This window comes from Dioscorea cayenensis, chromosome 11 (assembly GCF_009730915.1).
Source record: "Dioscorea cayenensis subsp. rotundata cultivar TDr96_F1 chromosome 11, TDr96_F1_v2_PseudoChromosome.rev07_lg8_w22 25.fasta, whole genome shotgun sequence".
NCBI classification, from domain to species: Eukaryota; Viridiplantae; Streptophyta; class Magnoliopsida; order Dioscoreales; family Dioscoreaceae; genus Dioscorea; species Dioscorea cayenensis.
Window position 1 is genome coordinate 12158026 of NC_052481.1, and position 15625 is coordinate 12173650.

General features: G+C 43.1%; 1 non-coding gene across 1 annotated transcript; it reads left to right on the forward strand.

Annotated features, from left to right (window-relative positions):
- Positions 1 to 13976: 13976 nt before the first annotated feature.
- LOC120272924 lies at positions 13977 to 14083 on the forward strand. Its single transcript, XR_005540456.1, has one exon. It is a non-coding gene; the product is annotated as a small nucleolar RNA R71 (small nucleolar RNA).
- Positions 14084 to 15625: the final 1542 nt, after the last annotated feature.

The following is a 15625-nucleotide window of genomic DNA, read 5'->3' on the forward strand; positions in this document are numbered from 1 at the left end:
TGGTGGGACCAAGAGATTCTTGAGATAGGTCAACCTAATGGTCACGGAAATTGACTCGTAATCTAGTATGAGTATTAATATTGAATTTATTCCGATCAAATCATCCTACAATTGCATTACAAATAGGGAAATCTTTAATTAGGACCAAAATGCCAATTAGGTTAAATCCTAATGTTGGAGGGGGTGCAAAATACCTAATGGTCATGGCGTATTTGTATATGGATCCCTGACAACGCCCCATGCGTTTGTCCCGCAAGTGCACGGGTTTATCGAAGTAATAAATCCGAAATGAGTGGGTGTTATATCCATAGGGAGTAGGGAATAAAATACTTGAATTGTTTCTTAACTAAGCAAAAAGTGAATAATAGTTGTGTAACAAGATATAATGTAAACAAAGTAAAAGAGAAAAAAGAGAAAGCACAAGTAAAGTGGGAGGTAACGCAATCGATATAAATAGGGTACCAAAATATTGTTCCGCCTAGGACAATTGTTTGAAGTGCAAAAACCCTCTAATATGCTTCCTAACTAATGCATTAATGAGTCGTGGAGATCCTTCAATATATGATCCCAAATCTAAGATCAACCATGCCTAACTTTATACATGTCCAGAGGAGAACTTGAACAATTTCTTAACCTCGCACTCGTATAGAATCACAATGAGTTCTAAGGATTCCAAGTGATAAATCCTCTTCCAAGATGTAGACCTAACCTTTTGGTCTAGGTGAAAGGTCACTAGTCATAATTATACCTTAGGTGCTAAAATCACTTCAACACTTCACTTCGTTGCCTCTGCAACTAGACCCAAATAAAAGGTCATCCCTTAGCCCATTCACTCTACTATGACCGCAAGGAGGTTGAGGAAATGGAGGTAGTATAAACCACACCATAGGGAAAGGGGACGCTCTGTTACCTCTCGACTCACCCTCTCAACCCTCTCCAATCTAGCTTTGTCTAACTCTCGTTGTGTGTCGCTCACTCACAAGGGTTGCCAAGAAGAACTCTCAACCCTAGTGTCACTCTAAGGGAGTATTCAAACAATCAAGCATACAAGTTTGGAACTCAATTAACATGTCAATTAATGAAAGCAATATAATAAGGTTTAATGAAACAAATACATCCTAGGGTTCATAAATCCAAGTACCCACTAGGGGGTTTAGCTATCCATGAAGCTAGTTAGAATCAATGAAATCGAATGTAAAAACAAGTAATCCATAGAAAACCCCCTCGGTAGTCCTAACGATGGTCTTGTGGTGAAGCCTCTACTCATCCAAGGATCTCTTCGTCCGGCCTAGGATACAACTCACCGGATCGGTGTCGACGAAAGCTCTCCCACTAGCCTTCTTCCAAATGTAGCACGATGTCGGAGCCATAGATCCTATATCAATCCCTAGCTAATACCTCTCCAAAGCCTAGCTGCCACCCTTTCTCAAGTTGGGGAAAAGATGGAGAAAAGAATGCTGAAATTGGCCTTAAATAGGGCTGGAATCGGGAATCCACAGGCCCCTGTGGATTCTCAACAAGGCCCGTGTGGAATTTCCACATGGGTGTGGATAATATCAAAACGCCTGTGTAGATTCTTTGGAATTCTCTTTTTTCGCCGGTTGTGAACAGTACCTGCTCTAGTAGATTGCTACAGTGTTTGCTAGAGTGCCCTACTATAGTACCGGCCCGAAACACTCCTCAATCCATGTTTTCATCGATGTAACATACACGGACACACATTTACATCACAGGTCATTTTGCTTCTTCAACAACGGCTTCATCGGTGAAGATTTTGCTATTAATACACAAGCCGGGATACTCGAATGTGACTACCTTTGTGCCCATCCAAATCATTGTGCTAACTTGAATACGAGGAGGTTGGCACACATTCTCGCATCTTGAACAAGACTTGTGCCTTCGTGTTTGATCCTTCTCAAGATTTCCTCCAAATGGTGCATTCACTATCTACATTAGCTTCATTCTCTAACATTCGGCTTCACAACCCATATGCATGAAAGTAACATAAATGCACACATATTAGTGCTAAAACCTGATAAAAGTAATGTTCATCATAAGGAAAGAACACTTCGCATTCTTATCACAAAAGCACTTATCAATCCCTTCCAAGCAAGGTGTGTCTAGTAAAATGACGATGGTCACGCAATCAAGTACAACCTAGAAATGAACATACAAAGTTATTATGCATATCAATACATCAAAGTACACCAAGCATGAATCACAAACACAACAAAATGCAATAAAATAAATCAAAGCATCCAACTACACAAGTTCACCCCAAGGTTCACCAACATCCAGTAATCTTGGGGTTTAGTTGTTCATACTTAGAAAATACATGATCAAATCCATGAAAAGAACTAAATAACCGACAAAGAACTTCCTCAAGTGATGAATGTGGAGAAATAAGGTGCGGGAAGCTTCCAACGATGCCACCAAAAGGGTGGCTCCCTTACTCTCTACAATCTTGAACAATGGGAAATGATGTTGGATCTTACCTCTTTCTTTGATTTCCTTATCTAAAATGTCTTCTTGAGTCATCTTTACCCCATATTTGGAAGATGGAGAGGAATGGTGGAGGTAGGAGAAGAAAGTGTGGAAGAAGCCCCCTCCAAATTCCCTAAAATCCCCTTTTAAAACACTCTCGGGTATGCTTCACAGCCTTCTTCACGGGCGTGAAGAAGGCTATCAGAGTCTTAGGAATTTACTAAAAATTTGTGAGTGCTATAGTAAATTGCTGTAGTAAGCATCTGCAATGGCTGCTACAGTAAACAAATAAGGTAAATTGTGCATTTTTCATTCGGTTCATGGCCATCTTCAAGGCTGTCAACAAACCCGTCAACAAAACCCGAGACCTTGCCAATTCTCAAGTTCCTTGTGCTATAGTAGCTGCTACATTGTTGCTACAGTGCTTAATGCTCTAAAGTGCTATTTTTAGTGTCATTTTCTTTCTCTTTTGTGTTGTCGACCTCATTTATGTTTTTATAACACCTGTAACATGAATAAGACCAATTAAACCACGCACACGGCAACAAATCATTGATCTATAGATAACTAATACAATAAGAATACGTATAAAATATACACATTTAGGTGTTTATCAATATTGCCTTCAGGTGCTTCCTCAGGTTAGCTTTAGTGTTGCTTGGGAGACTACCTTGGGGCCTCTGGATATTGGCTCTTATCAACTGCCCAACCAGATTTTCCAAGTTCATGATCGATGCTTGAATATTTCTTAGTGTAGCACCAAACTCGTTTATCTTAGCATCGTTCTTTGTCATGTACTTGGCCAACACATCTTTTGTAGAGAATTTTCTTTCAAACTATAGCTGTTGTGACTAATACTGGTAATATTGCTACTGGGAAGTCCTTTGCTGTTAACCCTAACTTTAAGAAAAGTTAGGTTGACTCCTTCTTCCTTGGTTATAGGTATTGCTCTATGGGTTATTTTAATTCCTCTGACCTCCTTTAATATAATCAACCTGTTCCATAGGAGTTGTAGATGAACTCATAATTATGTTGTGAGCGGTCCACCTACATATGTTTCATGAAACAAAATGGCTCTAGAATTCATGTTGATATTGATAAGTGCTTGTGTGATATGAATACGAAGCATTCTTTCCTTATGTTGAGCATTACTTTTCTCGGGTTTTTACACTAATATGTGTGTTTTTATGTTACTTTCGTGCAGGTAAGGTTGTGAGGCCGAGTATGAAGGAAAGAAACAAATGTGGATCATAATGCACCGATTTTGGAGAAAAACTTGCTAAGGTTCAAACGCGAAGACATAGGTCGGGTGTGAGATGTTAGAGTGTGTGCCAACCTCCTCGTATTTTAGCACAACTATTTGAAGGGGCACAAGGGCAGTCACACTCAAGCATTCTGACTTATGTACATAGAACAAGATCTCCACCAACTTGTCCGTCATCAAAGAAGCAAAGCGATCCACGACGTGAATGTGTGCCCATTTGCGTCACCTCGATGAAAGTATGGACTCGGGCAATATTTTAGGGCAGGTACTGTAGCAAGAGTACTGAAGCAGCACTGTTCACAGCCAGCCGAAAATCACAATTCCAGAGAATCCACACGGGCTTGTGAAAATTACCCACGCCCGTGTGGAAATTCCACATGGGCGTGTGAAAAATCCACAGGACCGTGTGGATGCCCGATTCCAGCCCTATTTAAAGCCGATTTCAGCTCCGATTTCAGTATTCTTTTCTCCATCTTTTCCCCAACTTGAGAGAGGGTTTCGGCTAGGGTTTTGAGAGGTATTGGCTAAGGTTTTGGAGAGGTTCTATGGCTATGACATCGTCATTCCTTTGGAAGAAGGTTGGTAGGGGCGCTTCCGTCGCGGAGTATCTTATACCGGACAAGGGAATCCTTGGACGACGAGTAGAGGACTTTCCACAAGACCATTGACACGACTATCGAGGAGGTTTCTCTATGGATTCATTGCTTTTACATTCTATTTCTTTGATTGTACTTAGCTCCATGGAGAGCTAAACCCCCAGTGGGTACTTGGGTATTTGTGAACCCTAGGATGTATTCGTTTCTTTGAATCTCTTTATTATGCTTTCAATAAATTAATGTTGATTGTGAGTTCCAACCTTGAATGCTTGATTGTATAAACATTTCCCCTAGAGTGACACTAGGGTTGAGAGTTCTTGTTGGTAACCTTGTGAGTGAGTGACACACCATGAGCATTAGACAAAGCTAGGTTGGAGAGGATTGAGAGGGTGAGTCGAGAGATACAGGAGCATCCCCTTTCCCCTCCGGCATGATAGATTCTACCTACAGTGCTCTACTACAGCATTTATATCGCACAAACACTTATCATGGCCGCAAAGAACTCAAGGAACGGAGTTAGAATCTATCACGTCGGAGGGGAAAGGGGGCGCTCCTGTATCTCTCGACTCACCCTCTCAACTTTCTCTAACCTGGCTTTGTCTAACGCTCGTAGTGTGTCACGCATTCACAAGGTTACCAATAAGAACTCTCAACCCTAGTATCACTCTAGGGGAAATGTTCATACAATCAAGCATTCAAGGTTGGAACTCATAATAAACATCAATTTATTGAAAACATAATAAAGAAGTTCAAAGAAACTAATACATCCTAGGGTTAACAATCACCCAAGTACCCACTAGGGGTTTAGCTCTCCATGGAGCTAAGTACAATCAATGAAATTGAATGTAAAAGCAATGAATCCATAAAGAAAGCCCCTACATGGTCGTGTCGATGGTCTTGCGGAGAGTCCTCTACTCGTCGTCCAAGGATTCCCTCGTCTGGTATAGGATACGCCTCGACGGAAGCTCCCCTACCAACCTTCTTCCTCAGGAATGACAATGTCGGAGCCATAGAACCTCTCCAAAACCTTGGCCAATACCCCTCAAAACCCTAGCCGAAGCCCTCTATCAAGTTGGGGAAAAGATAGAGAAAAGAATACCAAAATCGGGGCTGAATCGGCTTTAAATAGGGCTGGAATTGGGCAACTCCACGGGCGTGGACGCTACATGCGCCCGTGCGGAATTTCCACACGGGCGTGGATAATTTCCACATGCCAGTGTGGATTCTCTGTTTCTCTGATTTCTCGGTCAGATGTGAACAGTGCTGTTACAGTACTTGCTACAGTGCTCTGCTACAGTCTTCGACCTGAATAACTTCCCAATTCCATACTTTCATCCGGGTAACGCAAACGGGCAGACGTTCCCATCGTGAATCACTTGCTTTTTCAATGATATATATGTTGGTGGAGCTCCTGTTCTTATATGCATAAGATGGAATGCTCGAGTGCGACTGCCTTTTTGCCCCTCCAAAGGGATGTGCTCACTCGAATGCGAGGAGGTTGGCACACACTCTAGCATCTCACACCTGTCCTATGTCTTCGCGTTTGAACCTTAGCAAGATCTCCTCCAAAATAGGTGCATTATGATTAATATTGGCCTATTTCCTTCATACTCAGCCTCACAACCATACCTGCATAAAAGTAACATAAAAACACACATATTAATGTAAAAACCTGAGAAAAGTAATGCTCAACATAAGGAAAGAATGCTTCGCATTCATATTACACAAGCACTTATCACCATTGCATTGATTAGGAAGCATAATAGAGGGTTCTTGCACTTGAAACAATTGTCCTAGGCGGAGCATTTGCCGAGTACCCGATCTTTATCGATTGCCTTACCTCCTTCTTTACTCGTGCTCTCTTACTTGTTGTTTTTACTTTTGAGAATTGAATCATTGTCACACTTATCACTACTGATTTTTCACATAGCTAAGAAGCGGATTAAGTGTTTTTATTCCCTACTCCCTGTGGATTGGATACCCACTCATCTGAGATTATTACTTCGACAAACCTGTGCACTTGCGGGATATACGCAAGGGGACCTTGTCAGATACCCTGACCATTGCTTACTAGTAGATCCAACTTCCTTGTGAGCATATCCACTTTTGATGCCAAAATGGTATATACGCCTACTTCATGTAATCTGGCCAATCTTGGTTGCATATCCCTTGAACTCCAACGCGATTCATTATTAGCCATATCCTCAAACAACTGTTCTTCCTCATAAGGGTACTAGTTATTCAATGACTCACCAACTGTGGTGTCGATGATCTGCCTTGTCTGGTAGTTCAGCCCATTATACAGAATTCACCACCTGAGAAGATACTTGAATCTTTCATGTGCTACAAGCAATATTCAAACTCTTATTGCTTGAATGCTGAGATCTCTTATCTGATCTTTGATAAGTTCTTGTGCGATAAGAATATAAAGTGTTCCTTTCCTTATGATTAGCATTACTTTTATCGGGTTTTAACGCTAATATGTCTGTATTTATGTTATTTTCATGCAGATAGGGTTGTGAGGCCGAGTATTAGAGAAAGAAGCCAATGTGGATCATAAATGCACCATTTGGAGGAAATCTTAAGAAGGTTCAAACCCGAAGATATAAGTCGGGCTCAAAATGTGAGAATGTGTGTCAACCTCCTTGTATTCAAGTTAGCACAATGATTTGGAGGGGCACAAGGGAAGTCACATTCAAGAATTCTGGCTTGTGTATGTATAACAAGATCTCCACCAATATCTCCGTTATTAAAGAAGCAAAGCGATCTACGATGTGAACATGTGCCCGTTTATGTTACATCAACGAAAGCATGGATTCAGGAGTGTTTTGGGCCGGTACTACAGCAGGCACTATAGCAAACACTGTAGCAAAGCGATCTACGATGTGAACATGTGCCCGTTTATTACAGCAGGTACTGTTCATAGCCGGCCGAAGAAGGATGGAAACTGAGAATCCACGCGGGCGTGTGGAAATTCCACATGCCCGTGTTAAAAATCCACATGGACACCCACATGGCCGTGTGGATTCCTGATTGTAGTCCTATTTAAGGCCGATTTGAGGATTCTTTTCTCCATCGTTTCCCCAACTTGAAAGAGGGAGGCGGCTTGGGTTTTGAGAGGTATTGACTAGGGATTGGGAGAGGTTCTATGGCTCTGACATCATGCTCCATTTGGAAGAAGGTCAGTGAGAGAGCTTTCGTCGGCACCGATCCGGGGAGGTGTATCCTAGGCCGGACAAAGGGACCCTTGGATGAGTAGAGGACTCTCCACAAGACCATCGCCATGACTATCGAGGGGGTTTCTATGGATTCTTTGCTTTTACATTTGATTTTGTTGATTGTAATTAGCTCTATGGAGAGCTAAACCCCATAGTGGGTACTTGGATATTTGTGAACCCTAGGATGCATTCGTTTCATTGAACCTCTTTATTATGCTTTCAATTAATTGATGTTTTATTTTGAGTTCCAATCTTGAATGCTTGATTGTATGAATACTCATTTAGAGTGATACTAGGCTTGAGAGTTCTTGTTGGTAACTCATGTGACTGAGTGACACACCACGAGAGTCAGACAAAGATAGATTAGAGAATGTTGAGAGGCTGAGTCGAGAGGTAGCGGAGCGTCCCCTTTCCCCTCCGGTGTGATTTATCCTACCTTCATCTCCTCAAGTTCTTTGCGGTCATAGTAGAGTGAATGGGCTAAAGGATGACCTTCCGCTGGGGCTTAGTTGCTGGTGCAACGGAGTGAAGCGTTGAAGTGATTTTAGCGCTTAGAGCTTAATTATGGCTAGGGACCTTCCACCTGGACCAAAGGGTTAGGTCTGCATTTAGGAAGAGGATTTAACATTAAAACATTGTGCGCATCTGTGAAGAAAATATTGAAAATGCTTGGCCTTAGGTTCACCAAAGTATACAAAAGATAGCATTCTACAAGTAAGGGAAATTTCAACACTAAATACGAAAAATCAATGCTCTAGCTAAAAACTTGAACCAAAAAGGATAACAAACTCGAATTTCGTGTAAGTGTGTGAACTCACTCAACACACCCCAAGTTATACTCCTCAAAGTTCTAAGTGCAAGGGACTTATTTATCTACACAAGTGATAAAAAATTTAAAAGATGGTAGTAGCTTCACACATCCTCTAAGGTAGACCTTTCCAAAGCGGCCGCTAAGGTGGCTTTCATACTTTCGAGGTGGTAGCTCTTTCTACCTGGGTGGTAGCTTTCACTCATCCTATGAGATAGCTCTTTCTCTCATTAGGGCATAACTAGTATCCGACTTGTGAGAGTAGCTTCATACTTCATAGGTGGTAGCTCTTTTCGCCCAACAATTCAAATAAATAATAAAACTATTTTGTTCCTTCTTTTCATTTTCATTTTCATTTTCATTTTTTTTAGCACAAGAAAATAAACCTAACTAGTCCCTTTAACATCGAACATGAGTTTCCAATCGAGTTCAAAGAGTGAGTAGTAGACTAAGTGTAAATCGGGCAAAAATTCCTAAAAATTCAAGCAAGAACTAGAGCATGAAAACATTCAATGTTAACAATTTTACTAAACTTAAGAATACAATCATGGCAACTAGGGTGAACCGCCATTGGCTATGTGAGCATATATCAATCAAGAACAATAGAAATGATGTGTGCACTATGAAACTCCCCCCCACACTTAAGTTGTACATTGTCCTCAATGTACACATGCAAGCTCACTCATAATGTATATCAATGAAAAATATATGTGGGAGAAGCAATCAAAACAATACTCCCATGACTCCTAGTGTTGTGTTTGATGGAGCTAATTCATTGGGAGTAGTGTTCCAACGGGTTGTGAAGCTCGTACGGCCAAGTGCCGAAGCAACTTGGCCGTGCCCATGACAAATTCTCAATTCCCATGATGACAAGACCATCTGCACGCATACACGAGGGAGTTCAGTGAAGCTCAAGAAAAACAAAAATAACTCGAGTGTATAAAAGATGAAGCAATGAATACAACTCGATAATGCAAAATAACATAAAATCAGAAGGAAAGTCCTTTTGTGAGTGAACAAGTCTAAAAATAAGAAAATAAGATAAAGTAAAATGCATGAAGTAAAGAGGAAGAAGTCAAGTGTCGGTGCTGCGCTCAGGCTCCTGTGCTGCTGCTGCGAAAGTGGAAGCACATGGTGGGTCCTCTGGTGCTGAGGGAGCTGACGGGGCCTGAAGGGTCCTCGAATGCAGGACAAATGATGAATTAACGTCTCGCTCTAGGATCTGCTGTAATATGTCAAAACGTGCCATGAACTCTGTGTACTGAGTGGCTTGCGTAGCCCTAATCTTGGCAACCTCGGCTCGGACTTTAGCCACCTCTGTCCGTACCACTCCTATGGCGCTCTCGAGCCTTTCAAAACGATCATGGGCTCGTGCTGGTGGCATTCTATGCACGGGGGATAGTTCCTCTGCCGCGGAAGGTGTCTCGGTTTCCATCGGTGTTGGTTGTGGCTCGGGAGTGGACTGAGATGCCCCGGCTTCATCCTTGAATGGTATGTTCAGCACATAGACACCATTGGAATATTTTCGGATTAACCCCATGAGCCTCATGGTCTCTAACCCAAGTGGCGCTGGTATGATCGCTTTCTCGGTTCCGCTGATTTGGCCTCGCAAGCCCATCCCCACAATGAGTTTGGTAATATATGGACCCGAAAAGATGACACCCAATCGAGGATATTGTCCTTGATGCTTCAAATACTCTGCTGAAATGTGTCCCAGATAGACCGGTTCATTCCGAACCATGGAGTACAAGTACAGAAGCTCTTGCTTGTTGATGACTCCCGTACTATCACCACGCCCATTTACTGACCTGCTTATGATGGCGTGCAGATATCTATAACTGGGTCGAGATAATCATGAAGCCTTAGACACTCCTGGTTCATAACGCCCCTTTCCACATAAAAGTGAATACGCCTTAATGGAAGATAAACCTGTCATGTCAATTGGAAGGTTCTCGTACTCCTCAGTTTTAGTATATTCATCATCATATAGACCAAGTCTAGTGGAGAACTATGTGACACTCATACTATGATGCTGCCCAAAAGCACGAAACTGAATTGCGTCGACACTATCAAAATGAGCATAAGAGCGGTCAAACTCAAATGAAGCAAGAACCTCCAAAGTAAGTGTGCAGATAGCAGGGTCACGAATGTTCAGTAATTTGTGCAAATTACCAACCAGTAATAATTTCTCGACCTCGTCAGCCATATCATCTGCTAGTTGTACCTACCTAAGTAACTCAATATCTGGGATTCGTGTTTGACCAACCTTAAGCTTCTCTAATCGCTCAAATCGAGCTTGGTGTGCCGGTAATGTGAATTCCATAACTTCCGGTTCAGGGGCAGGCTTTCGAGGCCTCTTAGCAACTGTTTTCTTTGATTTGGTAGCCATGCCTGCATATATTAGAAAAGAAAAATCCATCAGGTCCATTCAAAATGCAGAAAAATGAGAACACACGGTCGTGTGGAAATTCCACACGCCCGTGCGTGTCCACGAGGCGTGGAAACCGAACGCCCCTTGCAGTCAATCTCCAAGCCACCTTCCTATTTCGCTTCTAAATTGTTTTAGAAACAAATTATAATCAGTTTAGCAAGGAAACGATACACATGAACCATTTCAACCACAGACAATCAATTAGAATCCAACGAAATCGAAGAAGAGAGAAAATCAAGGTTTACCAATGTACTGCATGTAAACACTCTTCCAATCCCTACAATGCTCTATCAGTCGACTCGAAGATGACAATAGCAGGGGGCCAGAACTTCAGAAACACGCTCTTTGGGTGGTTTAGGGTTATTTGAGGAGAGGGGTGTCACTCTTGCATTGGGAGAGCGGATGGTCTTTTGAATCGTAGAGAACCACACGGGCATGCGGGAGTCGTCCACGGCCGTGTGCTCTCAAATAACCAGTTCACAGGAGCGGACCCATGCCCTTGTGGCCCTTCTGGATATCCGAGAGAAAAATATAAACACGCCCGTGCGTAAATACCGCACGGGCGTGGACATTCACATGCTGAACTCACAGGGGGCAGCCGCACACCCCTGTGTTTTCTCAGGATGGAGGGAGCAACCTGCAGAGTTTCGCACGGCCGTGTGAAAATTGCCCACGCCCGTGCGTGGTCCACAAGGTTGCCCACAGGGGCGAGTCCACGCCCCTGTGTGCTCTAGGGAAAAACTGCCCAACTCTGCAAAAATTCACACGCCCGAGCAGAAATTACCCACGGGCGTGCGCCATTTGGGTGGTCGTCCACAGGGGCAGCCGCACGCCCCTGTGCCTTCTCTGGATGAGCTCACAGTGAACATACACGGGCGTGTGGAAATTCCACACGGCCGTGTGTTTTCTCTGGATGACTTAGAAAAACCTGCAAGCTCTGCAGAATTAATGAGAACATATCCACACACTCAGAGCCTGCTCTATTATGCAAAATTTACCAGAGGAAAACACAATATAAAACTCAAACGACCAAACTTCACCATCTCACAACAAAACCAACAATGAATTCTTTTAAAGATCCAGAATAAAATCGCAGCACAAGCACTCAAAAATTGAAACACCAACACTTAACAATTTATTCATGCAAGCAACTAAACTAAAAGGTACGAAAATAGTAAACACTTGGGTTGCCTCCAAAGAAGCGCTTGTTTAACGTCACTAAGCTTGACGTATCTTTTCTTACCTCACGGGGGTTCATGAATGAAGGTTGCCCTCTTACCCATAACTTGAAAGCATGATGAGTAAAGTCTCTTGAGGGTAGAGGGTGTACTAGCGGGCTTCGGACTACCAAGCAATTGTTCGTCCAACTCCCTTGGCTCATGTACGTCTCCAATAGTCTTGGGGCATTTTCGGTGGCGTCTTCGAGCCCTCTTCATTTTTCAGAGCATCTTTTTCAAGATTCCCAGGGTAGATGTTTCCTCTCCAGTCGAACCAAGCATCAGTACTTCTTCATTGTTCTCCTCTTGGTCGAACAAACCTTCATACGGATCCGGGTTGAACATTTCCTGTATATATTCATCAACAATCTCATCAGTAGTGTCTAGAAAATATAAAGTGTCATCAAAATCGAGAGAATGCCGCATGGTTTCAGCAAGGCGGTAAGTGAGCTTATCGTCTCCGACTCTCAATGTGAGCTCTCCGCCGTCCATGTCAATCAATGCTTTGGAAGTCCGTAAGAACGGTCTCCCAAGTATCAAGGGTACCTCTGCATCCTCATCGACATCTAGCACTACAAAGTCAACCGGAAAAATATACTTGTCCACCTTGACAAGCACGTCTTCAATGATGCCTCTCGGATGTCGTACCGTTCGGTCCGCCAATTGTAAAGTCATCCGAGTAGGCTTAGGCTCACCCAAACCTAGCTTTTGGAAAAAAAGTGTATGGCATTACATTGATACTCGCTCCTGAATCCGCCAATGCCATTTCCTCACCTAAGTTGCCGATGTTACACGGGATAATAAAACTTCCCGGGTCCTTCTTCTTGTTCGGCATGTTCTTTTGTAACACCGCCGAACATGAAGCATCAAGCACCACTGAAGCACTCTCCTCCAATTTCCTCTTGTTGGTCAATAGATCTTTAAGGAACTTCACATACTTAGGCATTTGAGCCAAAGCCTCAACAAAAGGAATATTGATGTGGAGTTGCTTGAACAAACTCAGGAACTTCTTATACTGTTCATCCCCTTGGTCATTCTTAAATCTAGAGGGATAAGGGATTCTTGGCTTGAAAGATGGGGGCACCACCTCTTTCTCTTTGTTTACTCCCTTCTCAACCTCTACGACCTCGGGTGCGTGTTCTTTCGGCTTTTCACTCGGAAGCCTCCCTTCAACCTCACGACCGCTTCTCAAAGTGATCGCCTTCACATGTTCTCTCGGGTTGGTTTCCATGTTGCTTGGTAAACTTCCATATGGCCTTTCGGAAAGAGATTTCGCAATTTGCCCCACTTGATTTTCAAGGTTGTGCAAGGAGGCGGTGTGATTGCGAAGTGTAGCCTCGACTGATTCAAACCTTGTATTTGCCGATTGAACAAATCTAGCCAAGTGCTTCTCCAAATCCGTCATTCGGGTTTCCAAGCCTGAAATTCTGTTTTCCACTTCAAGAGCTTGTTGTTGTTGTTGGAACCCCGATGGCCCCATGGTCTTTTGTGGTCCTTGATTACTCCATGAAAAGTTGGGATGATTCTTCCAACCTGAATTGTAGGTGTTGCTGTATGGATTCCCTTCAGGTCTCATTCCATTACCTACAAAGTCGACATTCTCAACTGAAGAAACATCACCAATGACAATTGGGCAATCGGAAGGAGCATGTCCTCCACCACAACCGGTGCAATTGGTCACGGCCGCCACTCTATTAGAAGCTATAAGATCTAGCTTCTTACTCAAACTTTTCACTTGGGCCGACAATGAAGTTACCGCATCAATTTCATGGAGACTGGCCACCTTTTTCTTCTCTCTAGCATTCCACTGGTAGCTATTTAACCCCATTTCCTCAATCAATTGACGAGCCTCGTCGGGGTTCTTGCTACCTAAGGTACCTCCTGCCGCCGCATCCAAGAGTTGCCTTGTACTCGGGTTCAAACCATTGTAGAAGGTTTGAACAATCATCCACTCCGGGAATCCGTGTTGCGGACACTTGCGCAGGAGTTCCTTGAACCTTTCCCATGTCTCAAATAGAGACTCCAATTCTAACTGCATAAAGGATGAGATCTCATTCCTAAGCTTTGCTGATTTTCTGAGAGGGAAATAATGGGCTAGAAAAGCTTCTACCATCTTCTCCCATGTAGTGATCGATGCCCTAGGTAATGAGTGTAGCCACTGCTTTGCTTTCCCCTTTAAGGAAAATGGGAAGGCTCTCAATTTGATGGCATCCTCCGTCACACCATTTATCTTCAGCATGTCACACACCTCGAGGAAGCTCTCTATATGACTATTTGGATCCTCATCGGCCAAACCGTTGAATTGTGCAGACTGCTGCAGCATATGGATGAATGCCGGCTTTAGCTCGAAATTCTGAGCTGTAATTGGTGGACGCACAATACTCGATTGTGTCCCCAACACTGAAGGTCTGGCATAATCGGATAGTGTCCATTGTTGCTCATTCTGTTTTGCCATGTTGTCAGATCCTTCTACTTCCAAATCAGGTGGATTAGGCTGTTCTTGTACAGGTTCTTTCCCTTTCCTTCGAAGTGTACGTTCAAGCTCAGGGTCTCCTTCAATCAATATTGATGGATTCCCTCGGGACATAACCTGGAGCTGTACCAAAGAAAAAGAAAAAGAAAATCAGAAAAATGATTGAATAAGAAGACAAAGTGCAAAGTATCTCTAAACTCCTAGCTCCCCGGCAACGGCTCCAAAAACTTGACAAGGTCCCCTTACTTATATCCCGCAAGTGCACGGGCTTGTTGAAGTAATAATCCCGGGTGAGCGGGGTCGAATCCACAGGGAGTAGGGAGTGAAAATACTTAATTTGATTCTTAGCTATGTGGAATATCAATAGTGATAAGTGTGAAATTGATTCAATTCTCAACAATAAAAACAATAAGTGAAAAGAGCAAAACTAAGAAGAGGGTAAGGCAATCGATAAAGAATGGGGTACTCGGATAATGCTTCACCTAGGATGATCGCTTCAAGTCCAAGAACTCTCTATTATGCTTCCTAATCAATGCAATGGTGAGTCATGGAAATTGTTACATACATAGTCCCAAATCTAAGGTCAACTATGCCTAACTCTATACATGTCCCGGAGGAGAAATCGAACAATCTCAACACCTCGCACTCGCATAGAGTTGCAATGAGCTCTAGGGATTCCAAGTGATAAATCTCTTCCCAAATAGAGACCTACCCCTTTGGTGCAGATGGAAGGTCCCTAGCCACAATTAAGCCCTAGATACTAAGATCCTCTCAACGCTTCACTCCATTGCACGCGTAACTAGGCCCCAGCGGAGGTTCATCCCTTAGACCATTCACTCCATTATGGCCACAAAGAACTCGAGGAACGGAGGTAGAATATATCACGTCGGAGGGGAAAGGGGACGCTCCTGTACCTCTCGACTCACCTTCTCAACCCTCTCCAACCTAGCTTTGTCTAACGCTTGTGGTGTGTCACTCACTCACAAGGTTACCAACAAGAACTCTCAACCCTAGTGTCACTCTAGTGGAAATGTTCATACAATCAAGCATTCAAGGTTGGAACTCACAATAAACATCAATTTATTGAAAGCATAACAAAGAAGTTCAATAAAACGAATACATCCTAGGGTTCAC